The sequence below is a fragment of the Hydra vulgaris genome, chromosome 05 (genome assembly GCF_038396675.1).
Source record: "Hydra vulgaris chromosome 05, alternate assembly HydraT2T_AEP".
NCBI lineage: Eukaryota > Metazoa > Cnidaria > Hydrozoa > Anthoathecata > Hydridae > Hydra > Hydra vulgaris.
The window spans coordinates 4,461,073-4,475,098 of record NC_088924.1 but is presented as its reverse complement, the minus strand read 5'-3'; positions in this window follow the sequence as shown (position 1 = coordinate 4,475,098).

Here is a 14,026-nt window from a genome sequence, read left to right as displayed (position 1 = left end):
CTAATTAAAAATTTAATTTGATTTTGACAAAAACAAATTAAATTTTTAATTAGATTTTTTAATTAGATTTTTTTTTTTTAAATTAATTAAAAAGTTTTAATTAAATTTTAAATATTTTTAATTAGATTTTAAATAAAAAAACTTTTTGTATAATATAATGCACTTTCGCCTTAATTTCATTAGTTTACCTGAGAAATTCAACTTGACACTTACTGTTCATATTGAAAAGAAACATTCTTGCCTCATTTCAACGATCAAAAACCTCACCAAGAAAAAATAAAATCTGGAGATATTTTCAAAAATCAAGTGACGGTACTGAATGCAAGGCGTACAAAAAGTCTTTGAAAACAAAAGATGGAAACACAAGTGGACTTCATCGTCACCTCGAAAAAAAACACAGCCAAGATTAAGTTGAGTATTCTGAAAAAACTGACGACTCTCTTCTTTCTCCTCCTAAGAAGAAATCGAACCATGGTCGAAATGCTTGAAACAAAATCCAAATATGACAAAGACAATTCCATTTAAAAACAGTTTGACTCTGCAATGCTGGATTACTTTTGCACTGATCTGGCATCCTTTTCAGCAGAAAAGAAAGAGGTTTAAAGATTTCGTTTGACATTGCAAACCCTAAACAGAGCCTTCATCACAGAACAATATATTCAAGAAAACTTTCAAATCGGTCAAGAGAAGTTCAAGCTGGAATGAAGAGCATAATAACGGAGATTACGCCAAATCTAAAAAGTGCTGCATTTACTTTTGACCTTTTGACTTCTAGAGCTCAGGACAGCTACATCTCTTGGACTATTCACGCTATTGACGAAAATCGGACACTACATCACTGGACACCCCATGTCCAACAGTACCCGGGCAGGCACACAGGTATCTTAATTGAAGGAAAGCTGGATTCTTTCTTAGAAAAACTAAATTTGCCTGCTGATTTGCCAATGTACTGCATGAACGACCAGGCAAGACACATGAAACTTGCAGTCAAATTGTCAAAGCGCCTTGACCAATACTTGTGCAACAATCATATTTTGCAATGTGCAGTTCAAGACTCATTTGGAATGACTGCTGGAATGGATGATGCGTCTCAAACATGCAAAGATTTGTCTTCTTTAACTCACCAGTCAACAGTTGCAGCTGAGTTGCTTGAATCAGAATCAGACGCTCAAGAAATCAATTTTAGACAGTTACACCAATCTGTTGACACAAGATGGAATAGTGAACTGGATTGCATGGCTTCTGTCCTATATCTAAAGAGTGCAATTAACAGCTTATGTGCAAATGAAGATATTTTTTCTTCAAAGACCATCAGTGCATCACAGTGGAAATCAATCGAGAGAGCAGTAGAAATTTTGGCACCACTTAAAGAAGCTACAGAAACGTTGTTGGCTGAGTCCATTCCAACAATCAATACTGTCGCCGATTCTCTTTATTTAATCCATGACACAACTGATCAATTTATTGAGACGGATGGAAAAAATGGCTACGCTGTTTTGTATGCAAAAAACTTGAAAAGCTGCATTGAGAAAAGATTTCCATATTGTCAAAATGAAAACTTATTGAGTGCTGCAGCAAACTATTTAAATCCTGCTTTAAAGGGACTTCACATGAAGCTCTTCAAAAAAATTCAAACAACAAAAGAATGGTTAGCCTCACAGGTTAAGGATAATGTTGAGTGCCAACCTGTTGCCATAGTCCTTTCAGCAGATTTGTATTGTAATTCAAAACCGAATCGCATGTTAAACGTCAAACTTGAAAAACAAGAGCCAACATCTGAACTGAATCCTATTTTGAGCGAAATGTGTCGAAATGAATATCTCCCTGATGCCAAAAAAGACTTTCTGATTCTTGATTGGTGGTAATTGCATTCAAATACATTGCCTGAACTCTCTTCATTAGCTAGACAAATTTTAGCTACTCCAGCAAGTTCAACTAAATCAGAGAGAGTTTTTAGCTTAGGTGGAAATGTCGTCCGAGAAAACATTGTCTTGTCGGAAAAGTTTGGCGAAAAAATTCTGAATTAATATTTGAAAAAGTTGTTTACATTTGACAAATGTCATTAGTGTCTATTTGTCAAAACCATGTTGACATTTTTTTTTTTAACTTGCATTTTTCAAAAATTGTTAAATTTTTCGTTCTCGGTCTCACGAGAAGTACTAACTTCTCGTCTCGGTCTTGTCTCGGTTTGAAAAAACCTAGTCTAGCTCATGGTCAACAAAAACTTAAACAAAATTAGCTTTTTTGAAGTTTTGACCCTTGTACAGTGCAGTGTCAGACCTAATACCACAAAAGCTTGATGACTAAGTCTTGATTAAATTTTAGTAAAACTAGGTAAATAAAGCCATATCTATATTTTAATTAACTGGAAACCAGTCATAACCGGAATAATATTTACAAATTAACAACTCAATAGTTGAAATCAATTTTATATTGCAATACCATAATAATACTTACAAAATGTTATGAAATATTTGCCAAATGTTATGCGTAATTTAATTTCAATATAATAATAATTAATAAAATCGATTATTAAAATTAATATTTGGTTATCAGATTATTATTTGATTATTTAGATTGATTAATCTTCAGTCATTTATGATCAAGATTTGAAGCTTTTATTAATAAGTAAACAAATCATTTCTTGAGATTTTTCATACATAAAGTTTTTCTTAATGCTGGTTCGCCTTTTTCTTTTTTCATTTTTCCATTTTTTCTATTAATGACTCTTATCCAGGAATTCACAAATGATCGTATTCGAATGCTCATCCACTTTCTAAGCATAATATCTTTTAATAAAGACTTTAAATGTTGAGATTCCATATTTTTCGTAAGAGATTCCCAGCTAAAATCGATTAGAGAACTTGTTTAAAACTTTCTCATTATCATATCTCGAAGATCTTCTCCTTTATATTTAATAATTAGATTAAAGTTTAATACTGTTCTTGCAACATTTTCAAGTCTTCTAATAAATATATAGAAATCATCGTTAACTTAAAAAAGCCCACCTCGATTTATTCTAATAGTCCAATCTCTAGTATAATCTAAATATGTTTTATTCAACGATTTATTGTCAGATTCAGATTCTCATGACTTATTCAGGTCGAAGACAGCTTTGCTCAAACTTGTGTTGCTAATATTGAAATATCTTTTTCGCAATGAAAATGGTATAAACCCAGCTACATAGCGCAGAGATTTCCCTGCTTCTAAAGTTAATTTCATTTTAATTCTAGTTCTTTCGTTTACTTTCAATAACACTTGGTTTCTCCAAGCAAGAGCAATTTAAAACCAAGTCTTTAACACAAATGAATACAAAAGATCAAATCCATTAGTGTAATCTGAAAATTCACAAATTAGATCATTCCACATAGAACGTAATACCTCATTTTTTAAAAAGCTGTAAACGTGTACACTGTTGCTCTCTTAACTTGCACGTATTTCCTCTTAAACTCAAAATTGGAAAAAATGTTTCAAAAACAGAAGTGCAGAAGTTTTACTTTTTTGAAAAGTATTTTCTAGTATACACAAGGATAACTCAGCTGCTAAGTTTCCAGGTGTTTTGAAGTCTTTAACTTCAATACCAAAAGCCTCGTCAATTAAAGCTGCTTTAAAACTTGCTTCAAAAAATTTATTTGAATTTCTACGCAAATCATGTCTAAGTTCAAGTGATAAAAGTTCTAAAAAAAATTTAAAAAAATAAATACTATGTATGTGTATATATATATATATACATATATATATATATATATATATATATATATATATATATATATATATATATATATATATATATTTAACTTATCTTGTAACATAATGAAATTTAAAATATAATAAAAAATATCGAAACACGTAACTTATATAAAGACTATATATTAAAAGTATTGCAGTATACAAACTTTTTATTTTCATTTACCTTTTTCTTTTTTGACAAATTTGTTATATGATTCATTATTACTTAAACTACATGAAAAAAAAAACCTGAATAATTGATACCTTCAATGTGACATTTCTGCTCGTGCTTTTTGAAATTAGATTGTCTAAGACATTTATTTTGACATTTTGGACATATAAATTGATATACCGTAGGCTCTGCAGTTTTCTGGTTTGTACTGAACTTATCTTGGGCAATCAGTGCAGGAATTGCAGATCGTAAACATTCTGAAAATAGTTCCTCTAATCTCAAAATTTTCTGAAAATAGTTCCTCTAATTGTTCAAGACTAAGTTCAATAGCTGCCTCAACAAAAACTTCAAGTTCGCTATCGATGTTAGAAAGTAAAGCAGAATATAAAACTTGGCTTATTTCAAATTCCTCTGCCTTATCAAACGATTGCATTTTATTTTATACTTTTAACTTGGAGAAGTGAGACAGACATTGTTATGACGTAAAATTAAAAAGCGCCTACGTGACTCAGCTAATCCACGTGATCAAATCTATTGTTTTACTATTGTTTTTTAGAACAATAGATAGCGCGGATATCTTGGCTTTTGGGTTAAACGTCCATCTATTTATACGTCCTTGCTCTTCCTAAAACAATTTCATAAGCGATGGGATGTTTTTTTGATCACTAGCTTAATAAATCGAGATCAAGTCTTTACTAAGTTCTGAACAAATTTTTTTATTCTACATATTTCAAGCAGATTTCATTAGTTCAAATTCCTCTTTGTATTGCTTGCATTGAAGTCTGCATTGTTGCAAAGTCAGTTTAAGTCTCCAAGGAGAAGTTTAAAGAGATTGGCGCATTTAACACAGCAGGAGTCTTAGGAGTAGATCTTTTAAAGTGTATATTAGAATTTACTTTAACATTAAGTTTAGAACAATATCTGCAAGGCTGATTCTTTCCAAAGGCTAATAATTCACTATAATTAAGCTATTAGTTTCTGCAATAAAAATCAATTTTATACAGTTTAGACTTTAATTAAAAACTTTTATAAACAACATAATTAAAAATTTTAGAAACTACATACTTCTGAAAATCCAACACTTCGTTAGGAAGGTTAAGTTTTATTATATTGCAAATGGTTTTTGCCGTTGATGTTAGGTTCTTTTCCGCGTAAACACCCAGACTACTTTAAGGTGCTGTCATACCTCTCGTTATTCACATGGATGTGCTATATTTAGTCTTCCTAAAGGACAGGATGACTTTACCGTTCAATATAGAAGAAAATTGACAGAGGTCATACCTAAAGACCGTTTAATTGATTCAGCTTTAAAGAAGCAAATCGCCAGTGGTTCGTTACATATTTGTGAGAAACACTTTAAAGAACACGAAGTTAATAGAAGTAAGCTAAACTATTTGGTATGTATATACGTATATATATATATATATATATATATATATATATATATATATATATATATATATATATATATATATATATATGTAAATAATGTTAGTGTAATTTACAAATAGAGTGCTTAATGTTCTTAAAGAATAGAGCAATTATAAATTAGTAAAAAACACTTATGTAACTTTTTTATTTTACTTGAAGTTTCACCATTGCTGGATCATTCTCTTCCTTTCAATACAACTCTTACAATACAACTCTTCCTGATGATCCAGCAATGGTGAAACTTTAAGTAGAAGAAAAAAGTTAGATAAGTGTTTTTTATTAATTTATATATATATATATATATATATATATATATATATATATATATATATATATATATATTAGGGCTGTCCAGAAATTATTACACAACCCAGAACATAGCCTATTGAAGTTTTTCCCATTATACTATCATTTCTTTATTGAAAAATATTTTTTACAGATTTATTTTAAGTCTTCTAGGGGTTGCTCAAAGCTTTTGAACATTTTAACTAAAATATAACAGAAAATATATTAAAACGCTATCTTACTTTTGTTCTTACTTGGTCTTACTCAATTAAATTTATTAAAGTAATTATGGAAATTGTTATTTTTTAAATAGTAGTAATATGATGCACAACTTGTGCATATTTGTTTACGTTCTACATATATTTCTGGAAAATAATTCAATATTTTCATAGTTTTAAAGGTCCAAAGTGAGGAAAAATGTCAATGTTGTCACTTCAAGTTAGTAAGTTCAAGTTATTAGTTTCAAATATTTAGTGTTTTTTTGTCAAAACTTAGAAATAGCTCCGATGTTGTTCCACACCTTGCAATAGCCATACTCTCTGTTGTTCATCTGTTGTTATTATTGCAAAATCTGAGATTATTTTGACGCCTCGTTCGGCAGCATCGTTGACATCTTTTACTGTTCGAACAAACTTTTCAGCAACTTGGAAGTCTTCATCTGCTGCCCATTGATTCACTGGTTTAGCAAGCTAATCTCTTCTGATGTTGAGATTTTGGAACAACAGTGTGACTACGGTCCTAACAGACTCTTCAATGTTGTGTTGCGTTTGATTTGTCTGAAGATTGGTTTACCCATTCGGAAGTTTTCAGGCACTGCTATTGTCCACAATTTGTTTGCTATTTCTTGCTTAACATGGTCACTCATTTTAAGATGATGACTAAATAAAGCAAAAGGAACAACTTCTTCAGTGAGGTACCATCAATGGTTGTTTAGTTTGGCTACCACAACATCTGCAATTTCTCTGTCTACATTGCGGAAATCCATCATGTCATGAATGAGTTCTAGATCGTTTACGGGAGTATCGGCTCCAATACTGGCTTGCATCCATGCTGAGGTGTAAAAAAGAGCCAAGAATCTGTTTATACGTTCCAGTTTAATCACAGTTTCCTTGTCGTATTTCATTGCTTTTGAAAACATAAACATCTCCCAGCATATATGTTGCAAGCCATCCAACGAGCCTGATGTATGGCTCCAGGTTTGAGGAAATGGGTACCACGAGGTGGTGTTTCACCCAGAACAATAAGATTATTTTCTGCGCACTCTCGGTAGTCATCCCGAGGAAACACAGATGATTCCTTGCTATTGAGCAGCATTTTTAAATTTTCAATGACTCGTTCTTTAACTTCCAACAACCATGGATTTTCAATTTTCAGCAACTGGATAGGTGATTGCTTATCGAGACCTGACCATGCCTTTTTGAAGGTAGCAAACATTTTGTTTTCTGGTCCTCTGATTTCACCAAACAGTGCTAGCTACAAGTTCAAGGATATGGTGACGACAAGCAAGATAAAATAGCTATTTATCAACAAGTTCTTTGATAAGTTTAGCTGCACCCTTATGGACCCCACTGTTGCTTGCTGTAGTGTCAAATACCAAAGCGACAACTGATTCTTTTAATCCCCATGCTTCTAAGAGATCATATGAAGCATCAGCTTGAGTTTGTCCTTAGGAATCTCCTAGTTGTGGCACACCAAGCAATTTTCCCGATGAAACTTCTGGTGAACATGACAGAAGAAATGCTAGACGTTCAAACTTATCACCAAGAGAGTCCTACAGTAACTTTCCATCCCAGTGCATGGCACCAAATTGAGGTGGTTTTTCCTTTATTTTCTCCATTATGTTTTCTGCAATGTGCTGTCTGTTTGACATTCGCTTTCGACGCGTAGTTGAACGGGATACATCGAAGTCGTCTAGATTGCCACCCGCTGCTTTTATTATAGCTGAAACTATCATTGTGGTTTGATTGTCGGACAACTTTAACCGATCGGCTGTTGTCGTTAACTCGTCACATTCCATAATTTTTCTGGGAACTTGAAGTGTAACAAATTCTTGAAACTTTATTTTTTCAATAATGTGATCTGGCTCAAAATCCGGATCAATTTCCGTACAACCAACTTGTGCATCATCCTCGGACTCTTCAAAAAATTCATTTCCTTCTAGCTCTGCAGCTGCTCTTTTCTCTAGTCTTTCTGTTTTTTTTCTTGTCGTTGTTGCTGCTGTTCAATTCTGGTCAGAAACTGTAAAGCGTTTGCTTCAAAAATTTTATCCTCGCCATTCATACTAGACTTTCTTTCATGTTTCTGATCAAGATAAAACGCAATGTCATCATCTTTGTGTTTCTGAGATAGAAGTCTAGATTTTCTTATGTCATCAATTGCATCTGGAGCACCAATGTCGAAAAGCATATCAAGTTCTGAGATGAAGTTTTCTCGTTTGTTACCAGTTTTTTCTTGTTGTTATCTATTTTTTTTTAAACTGCTCCATTCATTCCATAATTCAAGAACATCAAACATACAGTTTTGTCTAACTTTGGTTTTGTGCAAGCCATGTGACAAAAATCTGCAACACTGTCTGCAACGATGTAAGAAATTTCTTCATTCTTAACACTGTTACCAACGCTATCAGGATCATGTCTCAGATATAAAAACATACTTCATCACCTGTCTGCGTGTAGGTAACTTTGCTCCTGTAATTGATGAACATGGCTGACCAATCAACCAAAAATTTGTACTAGTTCTAGTGGTAGGTTTTGAAGATGACGGAGTTGCGAGAACACTCGAAGGTAATGGCGAAGACGGTATAATTGGGTTTGTCACTTTTAATTCTTTTTCACTCCTAGCCAACATTTTCTATTTTTTCTAAACAAAAATGCAAAATTGTATGTACCCAATCATAGCATGCAGGTAAAATAAATAACTATTATAACAAAAAACATTAGTTCCTATGTGTTTTAGAAAATGACATACAATTTGTTTGATTTGGTCAAATTTGGGTCAATATTGTGTAACATTTAAAAAAAAAACTCACAATAACTTAAATAATCATTAACTTATCAATTGGCATCCATAACTTAATTAATCAATAACTTAAATTGATCAATTTCAACATTTTTCGACAGTTATACTAAAAATAACTTAGCGTTTTTGTACATTTTCTGTTAAAATTTACTGAAAAAGTTCAAGAGCTTTGAGCAACCCCTAGAGAACTTTAAATAAATCTGTAAAAAATGTTTTTCAATAAAGCATTGATAGTATAATGGGAAAAACTTCACTAGGCTATGTTCTGGGTTGTGTAATAATTTCTGGACAGCCCTAATATATATATATAAATATATATATATATATATATATATATATATATATATATATATATATATATATATATTATATATATATATATATATATATATATATATATATATATATATATATATATATATATATATATATATATATATATATATAGATTCAGCTAGAGCAAGACTTATACTAGGATCTCAACCTTCACAAAATTTACTAATTAAGAATGTTCAAACATCCAGGTAAAAAAATTTCAAAACAATATTTAATTTTTTTCCTTATTTTTTTTTTTTTTTTGTCTATTAAAAAAGGCAAGACTTTCAACACTAATTATTACATCAAAGAAAGAATGCAATGAATCAGTTTCAAAACTATTGCAATGAATCAATTTCAACACTTATTATTACATCAACACTAATTATTACATCAAAGAAAGATTGCAATGAATCAGACAAAGTTCAAAATCATGTGCATTTTTTTTATAAATCATTTCAAGATTTTGTTGATCGTGTCAACATACTTAAATTAGAATCATGGAAACTTGTTATATCGAAAGATTTAGTCAAAGTTTTTAAAGTAGACAACATTCACTTACAACCCCAATATGAAGTATATGTTCAACCTCGCCTTATATTTACTATACGATCTTTTGCTTGGAACTTACCACATACACATGATATATATTTGAATTATAAACAATTAGTTAAAAATTACTTCGTCAAGTATTATTGGACTTTTATCAACTTACTCCTTGTGTCAAGGTGTTGCATCTGGTTCAAACTGTTTTAAAATACATATTTTTACAAAATTGTACAATCCAAGTATTGCATCAATCATTACATTTGAGAGTGAATTTAATAGGTCAACTTTGTGTTTTTATTGATAAAATCTGGTGATATTTGTAATGAATGTAAAATTTTGGAACTGTCACAAAATACTAAACTAGAAAAGGCTGCAAAAAGTAAAGCTGAAACGCTAACAAACTTGCTCAGGTAAACGCCCCTATCTCCATAACTTCACCTGATAAAATTAAACTTACCTTTTTTGAAACAAGAAATGAAAAATAGGCAAGATGAGATTCAAAAAAGTTCATTACGAGTAACATCTGATTTTGATACCGATATAAAAAACCTAATGTCAAATGCCTTTGATCTATATAATGTTTCACCATTTATGAAATTTTTTTGGACTGAGCAACAAAAATACCTACTGTCAAATCCAACATATGTGCGATATCATCCAATGATTATACGGTATTGTCTTAGTCTTTGTGCAAAGTCTCTTAGCGCATACGAGGATATTCGCTTTGATAAAAAGTCTGGTACTGGTTACTTGTATTACCAAGCCGTCGTCGTCTTCGTGACTACAAGAATTATATTCATCCTCAGCGTGGTTTCAATATAGATATTATTAAAGAGTTAAAATCAAAGGTAAACGATTTTTGTGATATAGAAAAATATATTTTGTTATTGGTTAATGAAATTAAAATTAAAGAAAATCTTGTATGGGATAAACACACAGGAGAAATTATAGGGTTCGTTGACCTTGATGATATCGATTTAAACTATGCAAATTTACAAAAAACTGATGCAATAGCCATTCATGTTTTTGTGTTTATGACTCGCAGTATTGCTAACCCTTTTAAGTTTACACTAGCTAATTTTGCAACACTTGGAATATCATCAGCTCAAATTTTTCCATTATTTTGGAAAGCTGTCGGCATATGTGAACTGGAATGCAAGTTAAAAGTTATGGCAACAAACTGTGATGGTGCTTCTCCGAACAGAAAATTTTTTTAAAATGCATTCACGTTTATCTAATTCGAATGTTAAAAAGGATGCTGTTGTCACATATAAAACTATAAATTTATTTTGTCCTGAAAGGTATATTTACTTTATAGCTGACCCTCCACATCTTAATACAACAAGAAACTGTATTTACAGCTCTGGATCTGGAAAATGTACAAGATACATGTGGAATGATGATTTATACATTCTATGGAGTCACATCTCAGACAATTTTAAAGAAGATCAAACATGTGGTTTACATCTACTCCCAAAATTATCATATGAACATATTAAATTGTCATCTTATTCTGTTATGAATGTCAAATTGGCAGCACAAGTTCTAAGCACTTCTGTAAGTAAAGTCCTTCTTAACTATGGATCTTCAGATACGTTTGCAGCAAATAACATTTCTTCAATGATTGACAGTTTTTTTGATATTATGAACATTAGTAATCATTATGAATCAATTCAGAAGTCAAAACCATTTCTTTTTCCATTTTCTTCTTTTAATGACAATCGTTTGAACTGGCTTAAATCAGAATTTTTGCCATTTTTCGAAAACTGGCTAAGTTCTATCAATACCCGTCAAAGTAAGTTTACTCTAAATGATAAAAGTAAAATGTTTATATAATGGCAAACCTATGAAAGAATTAAAATTACAGTGAATTCTGCTGTTGAATTGATAACATATTTACTTTCTAATGGCGTGTCTTTTGTATTGACAGAAAGATTTTGTCAAGATCCCCTTGAAAAATTTTTTAAACACCAATGCTAAATCGGCTCCCGCAAGGAAAATTCATCTGTCCGTGATTTTGGCTACAACGATAATACTATTCGAAATCAAAAGGTATTCAGACAAATGAAAGATGGCAATCCCCATGAAGATGATTACCTTGAGATCAATGAAGAAAGCGAGTAAAAACTTCGTTTTAATTGGGCACCAATTAAAAACGGCTATTTTCATAGCCACAAATTATTAAAACACATTATTGCCAAAGTGAAAAGGTACGGTGCGCACATTTACATGTACATGCTATTTTAATTTCTTTATATAAAAGTGCTGCATTTTTTCAACTTAGAGAAAAAACTATGTAACTGTTTAGAGGCAAAGTTCTTCAAGTTTTATTCATAACAAAATTCATTATTTGTACACGAAAATTAATTAATCAAAAGTATTAAAAAAAATTGATTTCCCTCAAGACAAAACAAATTCAACTCGACAAAATGTTGACCAAGCTGTATTTCGCTGTCAGTATTTTGTGGCGAATCCTTTGTTGTCGATCACAGACTTGCATCTTCGAGGCATAGATTCGAGCAGGTGATCAATGAAACTTTGTGGAATCGCTGCCCAGGCCTTTTGGGTTTGTTCAAACAGTTGATCCTTATTACGAACACCTTCACGATTAATTCTGCGGTTGACAATCTCCCACAGGTTCTCAATAGGGTTGAGATCCGGAGATTGAGGCGGCCAATCCATCACCGATAGGTAGTTGTCTTGAAACCACTGCTTGACTACTTTTGCAGTGTGTTTCGGATCGTTGTCTTGCTGAAAAACCCATTTTATTGGCATGTTCCATTCAGCATGAGGTAACATAACATCTTTCAGGATATTTTTATACATGAAACGGTCCATTATTCCATCGTTTCGATGTATTGGATCTAGACCTTTAGCAGAAAAACACCCTCAGACCACTACATTGCCTCCACCATGCTTCACGGTCTTATGGCAGTAACGTAAATCGAGGCGTTTTCCGCACGGTCGACGAACACGGCAAATGCCATCGCTCCCAATGATGTTGAACTTCGATTCATCACTGAACAGGACAGCTCGCCATTTCTGCACATTCCAGTCAATATGAGATGCAGCAAACAGGAGTCTTTTTTTCTGGTTTTTTAGTAAAATCAGCGGTTTCTTTGCAAGGCGTCGAGAAAACAATCCGGCTTCAACAGCACGTCGTCTGATTGTTCGATCCGATACAGGCAGCTCTAATTGCTTTTGTATCTCGACTGATGATATCCAGGGATCCTTCTTGACAGATCTGACGACCATAGAATCCTCGCTAGAAGTGGTGGAACGCGGTCTTCCGCCTTAGTTATCTGCTGCCAAACTCCCCGTAGAACGATATTTGGAACATAGTCTTGATACGGTCCATTTTTTAACGCGATATTTATCACAAATCCTGTTTTGTGACATTCCACTTACGTAATCGCCATTAATTTTTTTCTTAGTTCCAATCCAAGACTGTCGGGAGCCATTTTTGCACTTGAAGTCATTAAAACAATAAAAATAAATAATCAGGCTTCTCAAGGCTTACCGTGTTACATTTACCTTGTGATGATACAATAATGCTCTGTGGAGCACAACGTCTTGGTTGGATGTGGACTCTATTGATGTAATGAAACACTTTTTAGCATTATTTGATGTTGGTTGCAAATGTTCATTCCAATACTGTACATATGCAACATGTGCATTTTTTTAGTCTTTTTTCATAAAAAATTATGGGAGCCCATAATTTTTCACTATGCTACTATATCATATCTTAATCTTCACTTCAACCTGCTTTTACATGATATATTAAATATTATATAGAAACTAAGTCTTCTGGAAAAATAAGTTTATATAAAAATAAAAACTGATTATACTACAGTGTTTATCGCATTTTAAAAACATTCTGTGGGTACAGAGCAAAAAGTGTTATTTGTATCTGTAACTAGCGGGGGTCAACAAAAGCACAAAGATGCGTACACGGGGGTTCTAATTCAGTGGTTTTACTTCGTTTATACTTTATGGATGTCCCTTAATGTTATTTTATAATTAGTGTTGTTATGGACTTAGACTAAATCGACTAAAAGACGACTAGTCGAAATTAGTCGACTATGAAAAATGTAATAGTCGATTTAACCGACTTTGGATTTCTACTAATCGACTAAATGTCGATTTAGTAGAAATCCAAAGTCGGTTAAATCCAATAAATTCTTCTCCAGCCGACCGACCAACCAACCCTCGACACACACCCACTCCGCCCACTATGAGATCTCATAGCGGGCGGGGAGGGTGTGTGTCGAGGGTTGGTTGGTCGGTCGGCTGGAGAAGAATTTATAAATGTTTCGTAATAGTAAGGGGTGTGACAAAGGAGGGATAATACGTGTTAATCTTTTTGTTTTTTTTCTCTATTATCTACCATGACAACGTAAAAATATAAATAATAAAGGTTTCATATGAAACTAAAATGTCATTGCAAGATTTAGAACGAATAGAACAACAACTCAAAAACAACGATTATAGTTTTTTCTCACAGTCACCGTGGACTATAGAAGAATG